The 12,820-nt window shown below is 48.7% G+C and overlaps 1 protein-coding gene across 5 annotated transcripts in view; it reads left to right on the top strand.

The window, feature by feature from the left end:
- RERE (arginine-glutamic acid dipeptide repeats) overlaps nt 1–12,820 on the top strand; it is a 206,495-nt gene that overhangs the window by 38,665 nt on the left and 155,010 nt on the right. The window contains exon 1 of one of the 5 annotated variants that reach the window (XM_071575578.1): nt 7,127–7,143. The exons of 3 other annotated variants lie outside the window; for them this stretch is intronic. The gene's annotated coding sequence lies outside the window, so the exon portion shown is untranslated. Of the gene's footprint in view, nt 1–7,126; nt 7,144–8,286; nt 8,709–12,820 lie in introns of those variants that run through there. One more of the 5 variants, XM_071575577.1, reaches the window with a different exon arrangement.

Raw genomic sequence — 12,820 nt, 5'->3', positions numbered from 1 at the left:
TACAGATCTGTGGAGGGAAATGAAGAGGAATAAACAGAACCTTCACATTGTTCCATGTTTTGGGGCTCCTGGAGAGCTGTGGTGGGGCAATGCCTGAATTAATTCCCTTCCCTGCATATCTTGTCCTGCAGTTTTGGCAACCCAAGGGTTTCTCCCCTGTGTAACTGAACTGGGGTCCTGTGGTTCAGACTGTTAACATTTTTTCAAGATTATAGTAGAAACTTCCTGTTTTTAGAGCTTATCTCCCTGTCTGGAGGGGCAGATTATTATAGGTATGGTCACATCCTGTGCTTGTTGTCACTTAAAAAAAAAAAGCCTATTGAATTTTCAGAGGCCTTTGAACGTGCAAGTGATTATTGCCCCCAAACCTGAGCTGTGTCACAATTCCCATCCCCTCTGTGGTTCCAATAAAAGGCTCTAAATCCACTGCAAATGTCAGAGCTCTGTTAGTTCCATCTCTGTGTCCCTCTGGAAGGCAGATTGGAGGGGAAGCATTTGGGACTCATTTCCTTGAGCTGGGACTATGAACATGCTTTATGTTCTAATAGTTTAAACACACCACAGGCTGTTGATGGAGGTATCAGGTTTTCCATTCCCAGGGTTACTTTTAGTTTAAACTGGAGGGAAGAACAGGCAAACTTCCCATTGTTTTACAGTTGCTTTGATAGAGGTGAAAAAGATGCATTTGCTTTAGTTCTTCCTTCCCCCCTTTTCTTCCTCCCACACATATTGAAACTATTGAGAGTTTTATTTTGTTTGCTCTTTTATGTACAGCTGAGAACAAATAGTTTCCTGTTTGTCTTTTTAATGTATGCATTAAATTTTCAAGTGTGTAGATTTTTGCTTTGAAATGTGACTTCTTTTCTTGACAAATATTTGGATTTTTTCATGTCCTGTTTAAGATAATACCTTCTAAAATAACTTGTGTGCATTCTTTTGTGTTGAATTCAAGAAGCTGCTGAACAGGTTGGTGTCTTGCCCCAAGTACCACAAAATCTGGCAGACACACTGGATTTTGTTTGAATATTCTTGGCTTACAGTTTACCATTCTCTAATTTGGAGTTTCTCAGGGCAGGGATTTGCTACAAAATCATTTTTTAATTGAAGTGTTGGTCCCTACAAAGGAAAAATACAGACCAAAAAGCGATTTCTGTGATTAGCAAATGAAGTTTTTTGCTTCAGTTTGCCTTGCCTGGTTTGTTTGGGTTTCCTGCTGTGAGGCTGTGCCTGGTTTGGAGCTTCTTGTCTCCTCCTTGTTCCCCAGCTCAGTCTCCCCATCTGAGTTAATTACCCCTCACACTTCCACACTCACCTATGCACAGAACAGCTTTGATTTTAAACTCTTGCCAGGTTGCTGCATTCCTCAGCTGATTTATCTCCTTTTTGTTTGCTTTTCCCTTTCTTCTCCCTTCCCATCCTGTTTTTCTGGCTGAGTTTTGCCCCCTTTGAGGAGCAGCTGTCTCAGCCCCTGCCCTGGAGTGCAGGTTGATGCTGTTTGTTCCTGCTGTGTTTGCCCTGGGCCTTTGCTGGGCACAGACAGGGAGCTCAGACCTTCCTGTAGGTGCTACAACTGAGTCCTCAGCGTTTGGAGGGGCAGAACAGGGAGCAGGGAGTGGGCTGGCACTGCCTTGAACACTCATTTAATGATATGAGGACCTGGGATTGAGCTCTGAATGGGCTGAGCTGTTTCTTTTTGGGTTGTGGTTGTGGTTGGTTGAGGATTTTTTGCTGTTTTTTTGTTTGTTTGTTTTCCCCAGCACTTCCTAAGCTCGGCCTTCCTGTAAAATCCTGCTTTTTTCACATGTTAGCATGTGAATTGCCTTAGTCCTCACAGCTCCCTGGGGGAGCCACTCTTGTTTTTTCATCCCTACTGTGACAGAAATGCTGTGTGCATCCAAGATGCTGCTGTACAAAAATAACCCACCAGAACCTCCCAAGACACACAGAGTGGAGCTGTGCAGCCCTTTCTATCCTTGAATTCCCTGTTCCCATTCCTGAGTGATGCCCTGACTGCACCACCAGTAATTCTTGGGCTGTGTCACAGGTTTGAGGGGGAATCTGAGGCCACTTGTTTTTATCTCCTAACAAGCCACTGTATTAACCAGCAGCCAGTCCCACCAGTGCCCAGGGCTTGGGAATGATGCAGATTTTATTTCTTTGGGAGGTTTTTTGTTTGTGTATTGCTGGAGGTTTGTGCTGCCTGTTGGGTACAGAGGTGTCACCTGGCAAAGGGCAGTTGGTGGCAGTTGCTGTGACAGTTACAGAAGGTCGTTGTCTGCAATTCTTGCACCTCAGGGTCGTTAAAAGAGGCTGAAGTTCCTCAGACTTCTCTGTGCTTGGTGGGGTTTTCCCTCCCCACAGAACTGACGTGGTGCTGGTTTTTAATGGTGACCTGTAAGGACTTACAGCTTGATTAGAGGTTATCTGGAATAAACACCTGAACTCCAGGTAAGTACAGAAAAAGAGCCAAAGTTCTTGCACCATAAATGGGGTGACAGTGTCGGTGATTTGGGTTTGCTCCAGGGTAGGTGCTGCATAACCAGAGGCTTGGGGGGGAACCCTCACCCCAACCAGACCCCAGAAACTCCACAAAACCCAACAAAACCAAACGTGACCCAACAAAAATGCCAAACCTCTTAAGGTCGGTGATCTGTGAAGGGTACAGGTTCCATCTGGGGGTTTGAGAGATACAAGGAAATGCTTCATCCAAATTTCACAAAATAACCCTTCCCATGCTGGTTTTTCAGACCTGCTGGGCATGCAGATGTGGGGGAGCAGGAGCAGCCAGGACTGTCAAACTGTGTGCAGAGTTTACAGCTCCTCAGGTTTGGGTTCCAGCACCAAGTGGCCCTTGGATTATGTTGAGGCAACGGTGACATTGCCCCGAGTTTCCTCTCTCAGCCACTGCATTTCAGTGGTGTGGAAAAGCACCCCCATGTCAGTGTGGAGCAGGTCCCGGCTGAGCTGGTGCTGTGGCTGCTCAAAGCAGAGCAGGTTTCCTGTGAGCTGTTCCACACGTGCTCACAGATCTGCCAGTCCAGGCAAGACTTTTCCTGCCCCGAGCGGATTGAAGACATTTGTGTGCAGACAGCAGGGACTGTCTTGTCGAGAGCTGAGTATCAGTTCCTCCCAGCTGTGTTTATGCCAATAAAACAGTGCGTTATTTACAAAAGAATAGAACCTCACCTCTAACCTGACCAAAGGTTTTGTGTTTAGATAGAGCCCGGATGCTTTGATGTGGAATGGAAAACAAACAGAAATGGGTAACAAATCCCCAGCGCTGCTGTTGGGAGCAGATAGAGGTGACCTTTCCTGCTGGCAGCACAGCCAGTGGTTCCTCTGCTCTGCTGAGAAATCTCCAGGTGACTCTTGGCCTCTGGAATTCTCCAGTTAATTTTCAGTTTGAACTGCTTGGTTTGTGTTTTTTTTTTGTTTTGTTTTGTGGAGGTATCGCTGGTGTTTGGCTGGGAATGTACACACTGGCAGGGAAAGGGAAACTTGTGATGGCCAGTGGGGTTCAATGACACACAAGAAAAACAGTGTTGTGACAATATTATTCTCCGTGAACCTACTCCCTTCCTCTTCCCCCTCCCCAAGGCCAAGCCCGAGGGGAGAGCTGGACTGAGGTGGAGCTCTGAAGGCAGCGTTAAGTCCTGTTTTATAAATAGGCTCAGCTTAGCAGGGGGTTGGTGTGTCAGACTCAGTGCTTGCCTAAGCTGCGAATTGTGTTATATGAGCTCTGAGAAAACACTTGTCATGTTCACATCTCTGAGTGTTCTTAAAAGCAGTTTAAGGCTCAATTTGTGCAAGTCAGACAATGTACTCGAACCTGCCTTTTAAAAAACCCGACTGGATGAGTGAACTCGGAGTCAGAGAGAGCTGCTTGGAATGTTTGTGGGACCTCTTTGTCGTGGATGTCTCTCGGAAAAAGAAAAGTTAATGTAGCCATTTAATCTGTATAATCTCATTAAGCCTGTTTACGGTTAGTTTGAGTTTCAAGTGTATGGATACCTGGGAGACCCGAAATTGCTCCTCTGGAGCAGTTTTTCTAGTGGGTGAGATGTTTATGTGTGCTTGATGGCTAATTCTGTCAGAGGAGGTGGAGAACGCTGCTGATCCATAGATCTTGTGGCTTGGAGGGATTGTGTCTTCATTTAATATGCTCCAAATTTGTGTGTGTGTGTTTAATATTCCTCAAATACGGCGGGGCTCGCGCGCGGTTATGAATTATTCGCGTTTGTGGAGTCGTGTGTCTCGAAAGCAGCACATTTCCCAGCCCTTTGAAGATACACTGTCTGTCACTTGGCAGCGCTCAGCGTTTCATCAGCTCGGTGCGTGGGTACAGGGTACAAAGTGGTACAGGATTCACAGCAAACACTGAATTAACAGGTGCTGCCCAGATTTCAGCTGCCAGAGGAGAAGGAAGGTGTGCTGGGGGTGTGCACATGCCTGGGAGCACTGGCAGGGATTACTGACAGCAAGGCAAAGCCTGGCTTGCTTTTTTGGTGGTTTTTTTTTTGTTTTTTTTTCAGATTTCCAGCTTCTGTTGTTTATTGTCACGACCTTAATGTTTCTTCAGCTAGGTGTTCTATTTAATTATGATGTTTATAGTAAACACCAGCTCCCTTGGCTGTGTGCTCAGGCCTGTAGCACGCAGAGTGCTTTGCTTGTAACTGCATCCCTTGTCTCAGTTCATTATCTGTTAATGGTACTCGACGTGACAGGCTTGTTTTGATAAATGGAGCCTGCCAGGAAAGCTGGGCTGGATTTTGCAGGCGGTGGGACTGAGCTTTATTCCAGTGTGTAGCACCAGATAACTGTGCAAACCACACCAGGCACACCATGGGCAGTTCCAGCTCCACTGGATGCCCATCACAGTCTCATTCTCTCCACTGTGTTTGCCCGACCATGTGAAGGCAGATTTTGCACAGTCTTGTTGGGCCTTGTGTGTGTGTAACTCACATTTCCCCCCCCTTTTTTCAGAAATCAGCTTTCAGAAGTGATGTTAAAAGAAAGACTGTGTTAAGTTTATAATGCTGTGACAAGCAAAGGTGTATTTCATGCCCAAGAAAAGATGTTTTATTATAATCCATTTCCAAAAGGCCAGACAAAAAGTCCCCATTGCAAAATGGAGCTTGAGAGTGTTCTCTGTGCATGTTTTTTTTATTTTAGTCTCTGAAATGGGGGCAGATCTCCATATCTCATAGGAAAGCCAATTAGTGAGAGATGAGTTGCCTCTGATGTTGGTGATTGAATGCTGTGGCTGTTCTGTTCAGTCAAGGATCTCCAATATGTTGTGTACAAGCAGATGGGACTCGAGATGATTTCGCTGCCATCTCCCACACTGCCGAATTCGGAAGTTGGTTTGTCTTGGATTTGCAAGACAGTGTCTGGGATTCAAGAATAGTCTGGGATTCAAGAATAGTCTGGGATTCAAGAATAGTCTCCAGTTCTGTTGCTGAGCTCAGGCTGCTGGATGCTGCACTCTGCATTGTCTGAACAACTTTCATCTGCTGGGATACAAAAAATTCCATGCATTTTAAAATTATTATTATTCTTTGAGTGCATTTTTCCAGCATATACCAACTTTAAGGATTTGTGAGCCAAGCTGGCTGGGTCATGTGCCCTAAAGGGATAAGGTGGTTTTGAACAAGTACCATCAAGAAAGGTATTTTTCAAATGATGGAACCTGGCCTGAATTAACTTACTGCTGGAAAGCTCTTTTGGAAGTCATTAGGAGTAAATGCTGATTTAAATACACACTGGAGCAGCAAGTTCCCCTCTACGATTTGCCAGGTGTTGGGCCACATTTGATTAGAAAATTGAAGAGTGAGGATAAATGCCATGTGGTTTCTTTGTGCTGACTCGAGGATTGAATTTCAGCTCTGGCAGGTTTGGAGCTCTCACACGGCTACTTGGTTACAAAGCTTGTTTTGAACCAGGTCTGGCACAGACAGGCTCCAGTGGAGGAGCTGCTGTGGGATGAATATTGCAGGAGCGGGGCTCGTGCTCTCCACCATCCTCAATTTGTATTGATCACAGCAGTCCTGTGATGTGGCAAGGGCGTTGGAATTAATCAGCTCCTTCAGCTGGGGGTGTGTGGTTTTAGGCAGCTATTTCTAGAAAGTACAGAATAAATATCCAAGTTGGGGCTTTGTCTCCTGGAGGACTCCTGGGCTATGGCATGAGACATGGTAGAAATATGTATTGGATAAATAGAGGGGAAAATACACAACTACAAATAATTAACAGCATCTGGAAAGATTAAGTTGGCAGGCAGTACTTGAGGGTGTCGCTCTAATTAACTGGCTCTGTGAGCCTTAATGACTATTATTATTATTTTGTCTAAATTTTTATTTTTTCAGCTTGCCTTTGTAAAGCCAGCTCTGGGAAGGTGTGCTCCTGTCTTTATTTTATAGGTAAAATATTACTGCACGGCCAGGAAATGGATTTGCTCGGCAGGGATAAAGTGTACGTTGCCCTGAGGTAATGGATTACATAGATGACTTGTTCTGCATGTTATTCTGCAAGGGAAATAGCAAAGCTTTGCTCTAAAATTAAGCCGGTACTAACAGCTGAAAGGTCATGGTTGTGGTGGGGAAGAACAGAGCAAGACATTGTGAGACCGAGACGAGTTACACGTTTGTGTGAAGACGCACAGTAAGATAAATATTCATTATTTTTAAAAACCCCAATTAAACACAATTAAAGGGAACACGTTTTGCTGAGCAGATGAATTTCTGTTTCTAATGGGGGAGGAAGGAAGGAAGCCATGGTGGGAAAGGATTTTAAACAAAATGGCTCACTAATTGAAGGCAGTGCAACCAACCCCCCTGTGCGAAGTGTCTTTTCCTGTGACACCGGCCGGGCATCCCTGCCGTGCCCACCCGGGCTGAGCCGTGCCGGGACCCCCGCCCCGGGTTATCCGCATCTCCCACCCCCATGTGCGGGCCGGGGCAGGGCTGTGGTGCTGCAGGAGCACCCCGGGGATGGGATGATGCTCTGCCTCCCTCCTCCGCCTCCTGCAAAGCCTTTTCTCGCTGACCACGCTGTTCGAGCGCTGCCATCAATCACGGGCTCGCGGTTCCGGCGGGGCGGGGGCGGGACGGGCACGGAGCCGGGTGTGTGTGAGAGCTGCCCCCGGTGCGTGGGGACCGAGGGGGACATGGGGGGGACACCGGGGAGGGGCAGGACAGAACCGTGTGTGTGTGAGAGCTGCCCCCGGTGCGTGGGGACATGGGGGGGACACCGGGGAGGGGCAGGACGGAGCCCTGTGTGTGTGAGAGCTGCCCCCGGTGCGTGGGGACATGGGGGGGGACACCGGGGAGGGGCAGGACAGAGCCGTGTGTGTGTGAGAGCTGCCCCCGGTGCGTGGGGACCGGGGGGGAACATGGGGGGGACACCGGGGAGGGGGCACTTGTGTCCGTGTGTGTGTGAGCTGCCCCCGGTGCGTGGGGACATGGGGGGGACACCGGGGAGGGGCAGGACGGAGCCGGGTGTGTGTGAGAGCTGCCCCCGGTGCGTGGGGACATGGGGGGGGTCGCGGGGGGGACACCGGGGAGGGGCAGGACAGAGCCCTGTGTGTGTGAGAGCTGCCCCCGGTGCGTGGGGACATGGGGGGGACACGGGGGGGACACCGGGGAGGGGCAGGACGGAGCCGTGTGTGTGTGAGAGCTGCCCCCGGTGCGTGGGGACACGGGGGGGGGACACCGGGGAGGGGCAGGACAGAACCGTGTGTGTGTGAGAGTTGCCCCCGGTGCGTGGGGTCCGGGGGGGACACGGGGGGGACACCGGGGAAGGGACGGAGCCGGGTGTGTGTCCGGGTGTGTGCGAGCTGCCCCCGGTGCGTGGGGATCGGGGGGGATACCAGGGAGGGGTTAGAGCCGGGTGTGTGTCCGCGTGTATGAGAGCTGCCCCTGCCGCGTGGGGACCGAAGGGACACGGGGGGGACACCGGGGAGGGGGCGGGACGGAGCCGTGTGTGTGAGAGAGCTGCCCCCGGTGCGTGGGGACACCGAGGGGACACGGGGGGGACACCGGGGAGGGGCGGCGGGCCCGGGGGCCGCGCTCGCTCCGCGCCCGGCGCAGCTGCTCGTTGGCGGCGGAGGGGCCTCCTTTTGTTCACCAGCTGCGCCTCCCGGCCCCGCTTCCTCCGTGCCTGCCCTTCGCGGAGCCCTCCTCCTCCTCCTCTTCCTCCTCTTCTTCCTCCTCCTCCTCCTCCCGGGCTCCGCCGCTGGGCACCGCGGCCGCCCCCGGAGCGCAACCCCCGGAATATCCGCCGGGATCGGGGTGTTTCCAGCCCCCCGGAGCGCATCCCCTGGAGTACCCGCCGGCATCGAGGTGTTTTCCAGCCCCCCGGAGCGCGACACCGGGAATATCCGCTGGGATCGGGGTGTTTTCCCGCTCCCCTCTTCCCTTGGAGCACAACCCCGGGAGGACCCGCAGGGATCGGGGTGTTTTCCCGGTCCCCCCATCCTGGAGCGCAACCCCAGGAATATCCACCGGGATCGGGGTGTTTTCCAGCCCCCCGGAGCGCGACACTGGGAATATCCGCTGGGATCGGGGTGTTTTCCAGCTCCCCGGAGCGCAACCCCGGGAGTACCCGCCGGGATCGGGGTGTTTTCCCAGTTCCCCCATCCTGGAGCGCAATCCCAGGAATATCCGCTGGGATCGGGGTGTTTCCCGGGAGCTGCGGACCCGAGGCTGGCGGTGAGTGCCCCCCGGGGCGGAGGAGGGACCTGGACCCGCTCGGCACATCCCGGCGGAGGTGCCGGATTGGGGATCGGTGCTGTTCGTGCCCAGGTTGTGTTCCCAAGAGGAGCATATTAAGGCTGCTCTGGAGTTGTTACCTGGCCAAGGATGACCGCCTGGATGGAGGGAGGAAAGGCTTGACTTAATGCTCTCTTTCCCTTTTGGTTACTCCTGTTTTTTTGTTTGTTGTTTTGTTTTGGGTTTTTTTCGGAAAAAAGTTGGATCAACTTGGCAGGTGAGCTGTAGGTCGGTTGTTACTGGCTTGGGAAGTTCCGAATCCTCCAAGGCTTGCAGGGTTTTCCTTCTCTAACAAATGCTTTACCTCCCTGTTCTAAATATAAACAGTTCAGCCAACCCGGCTGCTGGGTTTAATTCTGTTTTTTTTTAAAGCAAATGAGATAAGGAGATAAGGATTGCATTTTCCTCGTCCTGGAAGAAAGTACTTTTTCATTGCTCTCCAGACAATGGAATGCCTTTGAAGTACTAATTGGGACAGTGTGTGTGTGTGAGTAACTTTTTTTAACGATGTTTAATGGGCTTTTTAAGACAGTGACAGGAGACCTGCTCGGCCACTTTGTTTCCTGAGGAAGAACCCAGTTCTGCTTTGTTTTGCAGTTGGTTTTAAGCTCGTCTGAGCCCATGTGGCTTCTCCCTGCGTGGGGCATTGTGTGCCTGGATGGCTCCTCGCAGCCATATGGGGCTGTAATTGCAGGGGAGTGGAAAGGGCACTTGACAAGGCCACTGAGTTTCTTTTTGCCGTTTTGTTTGTTTTAAACTTCATGTTGGGCACAAGCAGAAGAAAGTGGAGCACAGAAATCCAGGGAACTGTAGTTTTCACATGCTCCACAGAGATGTTTGTGCTGGAAACTCAGTTCAGAGAAAACTGGATTTCCAGCCCTACAGACAGCGCTGTTCCGATGTAAAGCTGTTAATCTGCAGCCAATTAGTTCCAGACGTGCGACCAACTCCACATTTTTCTCAGTTTTTGTTCCTCCATCCAGGCAGTCGCATTTTGGAGTCCTTTTGCCCAGTGACTCTCACAAGACAGGCTGAGAATGGTGTGGGGAGCAGCGTTTAAAAGCTTTTATTTGTTTTGCCAACCCTGTAATTTAGGAGTGTTTAAACTATTTTATAAAGATCTCTGGGCCCAGTGGAAGGTGGTTTGGAGTCCCAGCACTTGAGTGCTCGTTGTGCTCTGGCAGGCTGGTGCTTGGCAGCCACTTCTTGCACTGTTATTTGATCTGGCAGCCGATAGAATTCTCTTGGATTACACAATTTGTTTCACCCCCTGGTCGCCGTTGGAAAGTGATGCATCAGCGAGTGTTGTTCGAGAGCGTATTTTGGGTCACAAACCGCGCGCGTTCACTTCAAACGTGTTCGCAGAGAAAAGCAGTTAAGAATTTGTCTTGTTTTGTGGTCAGGATTTATGAATTGAGGCGAGGGCTGACGTAATCCCTCCGACCACTTCCTTTGTGTGTGTTTTGGAGTCGATAGTGCTTTGTTTCACTTAAAACAGCCAGGACTGGGGCTGGAGGACTTTTCTCTCTCCCCTCTCCTGTGGCCTTCAGTGCAAGCAGACAAATTGTTCCAGTTGTGTGTGATTTTATGTCCCTTGGAGGAAATGGTTCCTTCCCATTGTCACTGAGGTTCAGTGAATTGCTTGTACGCTGAGTAGATGGGGCTTTAATTTTAATTAACATAATGATGTGTGCAGCTGTTCTGTCAGGAGGCATCGGCTGGCTCGGCAGTTTTAGCACAGGTTGGGGAGAATCCCTTGGTGTGTCTCAGCCCCTCTTTTGCTTGTTTTATATTTATAGAAAGGTGACAAGATGAGGGTTTTGTCCCCTGATGTGGGTGGTTAAAAGTTCACTGCCAGAGAACTCGGGTTTGATTTTTCTCTGTGGGGAAAAAAATAAGCTGTTTACCATTGAATTAATCCTAAACCTCTTGTCTGTGGGGTCGAGGGGGGGTTTGTTGTCTGTTGTTTTGCTTAAGAGCAGCCAGAAGGAAAGCCAACCTTGCTAATTTTTTAATTCTTTAATGGGTGTAGAGCTCTGTGGAGCTGGCTCTGAGTGTTGGGTCACTGTGCATGTGTTAATCTGTCCTTGTCCTGGGACTTTCAGGTGATCAGATTGTGCTGATCCTGAGTGTGCTGAGTTAGGAGTAAAACCCGTCTGAAAAACACTTAAGAGATCAGTATTTCTGTAACTTGTTGATGAAGGTGGAGAACATGATATTTCACCTGAGATCCAGTTACTGGTGAAAAAAACAACTGTGAAGGCAATGCAGAAATAGGTACAGAGTGTTGAGATGTCATGAAATGCTGGTTTGGGCAAGTGATTTTGACATTAAGCCATTCAGGAGCTGAGCTATGAGTCTGTGAGAAATAAATAAACAGGTTTTTTTCCAAGCAGAAGAATTAACCAAAAGTTGACTCTTAGGGCTGTGACATTGTTGGGACTTTCCTCCATAGCCAAGAGCCAGAATATTGGACAGGACTGGGAGCATTTTCTGGGCATTGGGAAGCAGAACCTGCAGGTGTTTGATGCAAATGCTCAGGGTGGCTCTGGCTCCTTTCTGAAGGCTCAGGGGTGGCAGTGGGTCAACAAACTGCAGATTAGTTTTATTAGTTTTTATGAGCTGTAATGTCTTGGCCAAGATACCGACCTCTGCTTTAAAATATCTTCCTTTTTTCAGTTTGAACTTTGTGTATTTAAAGTGCCAGTCTTGGTAAATGACAGCAAAGAACACAAAGTTTGTATTTTAAAGGTAAATAAGAGAAGTGGTGTCTAAATCACTGCAGTCCTGGAATAACAAGTGACCTGCTGTGAACCTCTAATACTGAAAATCTCAGAGTGTTTTGTGTGCAGAACACTGAGCATTGTTCTAGAAAGGTTGTCCAGGGGGTATCATGAGTGGCTTTTTGGTGTATGAAGGGAAGTTCTTCCATTTTTCTGCTCCTGCTCCATCACTGAACTGCAAGGGGTGTGGATATAAAGCATTCAGTGTAATGAAGATGCCCAGAGTAAGATGGGAAGGCTTTTTTTGGAGTAATTTACTTGCTAATAACATGCAGATTATGGTACAAATCTTGTGTAATACGTATAAAACAAGCCCATTTCCAAAGGGGCATTTAGGGAAGAAGCTGGAATTGCAGCTGGCCCAGATCCAACTGGCCCCTGCTTGGCCTTGCTCCCTCTTTGGCTCATTCTCCTGGTGGTGTCTTGCAGAAAATACACACAGAACAAATTTCTCTGTTAGTAAAGATTGGAAAAGCCTCTAATGATGTAACACAGTCAAGTAATAAAGGAGAGGAGCCATGAAAAACCTGCCTGTGCAAAGTATTCAGAAATGAATCAGGGGGAAATCTGCTTTTTGTACCTCAGCTTTCTCAGCAAAGTGAAACTCTTTCCAGGACAGTGGACAAAAATAGTATTTATTCCAGAGTTTGCCTGGGGTGGTGGTTTGAGTTGTGACCTTTGGATACAAAGTGAGAACAAATAGTGTTGAAAAATGTAAATGATTAAAACAATCTGGCCTTCTTTAGGAAACATTTCTGTCGAGTTTTGGCAAGATAAGGCCTTGATGATTGGATAAATGTTTCACTACTGGAGTGGATGTTTGGGTTGTGTTTGATTGTGATGTGCAGAGTTTCTTACAATGCTTTTTATGTAATTGGTGTGCTTGGAATTCAGGCTTTTCCTAATGTTGGCAAAAGCACAGAGGGAAAGGTGGCTGTAAATCAGCATTAAGGACAGAGCTGTGCATTTCTCTTGGGAAGTAACAGCAAATTTTGGAAGGAAACTTGGTTTAATTTGTCTCCTCTGAAAATGGGTATCACTCCTTTTCAAGGGATGACAGTACAATGTGAAACAACAAATCTGGAGTGTGCTGGTTCCTGAAAGTTGCAGATTTTTCATTCCTTATTTTCCCTTTTCCACTGAACTGACTGTAAAAGTTGTGTGAGAGGTAAAGCCTTTTATTGAACCCCACCAGTCTGGGGGTTGCTGCTTCTGTAGCACCAGTTTTGTCCATACAGTAAGTTTTGGATTTGAATTTTCTTGAAAGTA

This window comes from Pithys albifrons, chromosome 22 (assembly GCF_047495875.1).
Source record: "Pithys albifrons albifrons isolate INPA30051 chromosome 22, PitAlb_v1, whole genome shotgun sequence".
NCBI classification, from domain to species: domain Eukaryota; kingdom Metazoa; phylum Chordata; class Aves; order Passeriformes; family Thamnophilidae; genus Pithys; species Pithys albifrons.
Note: the sequence above shows the minus strand (reverse complement) of the source record. Positions and strands in the feature narration are given on the sequence as shown.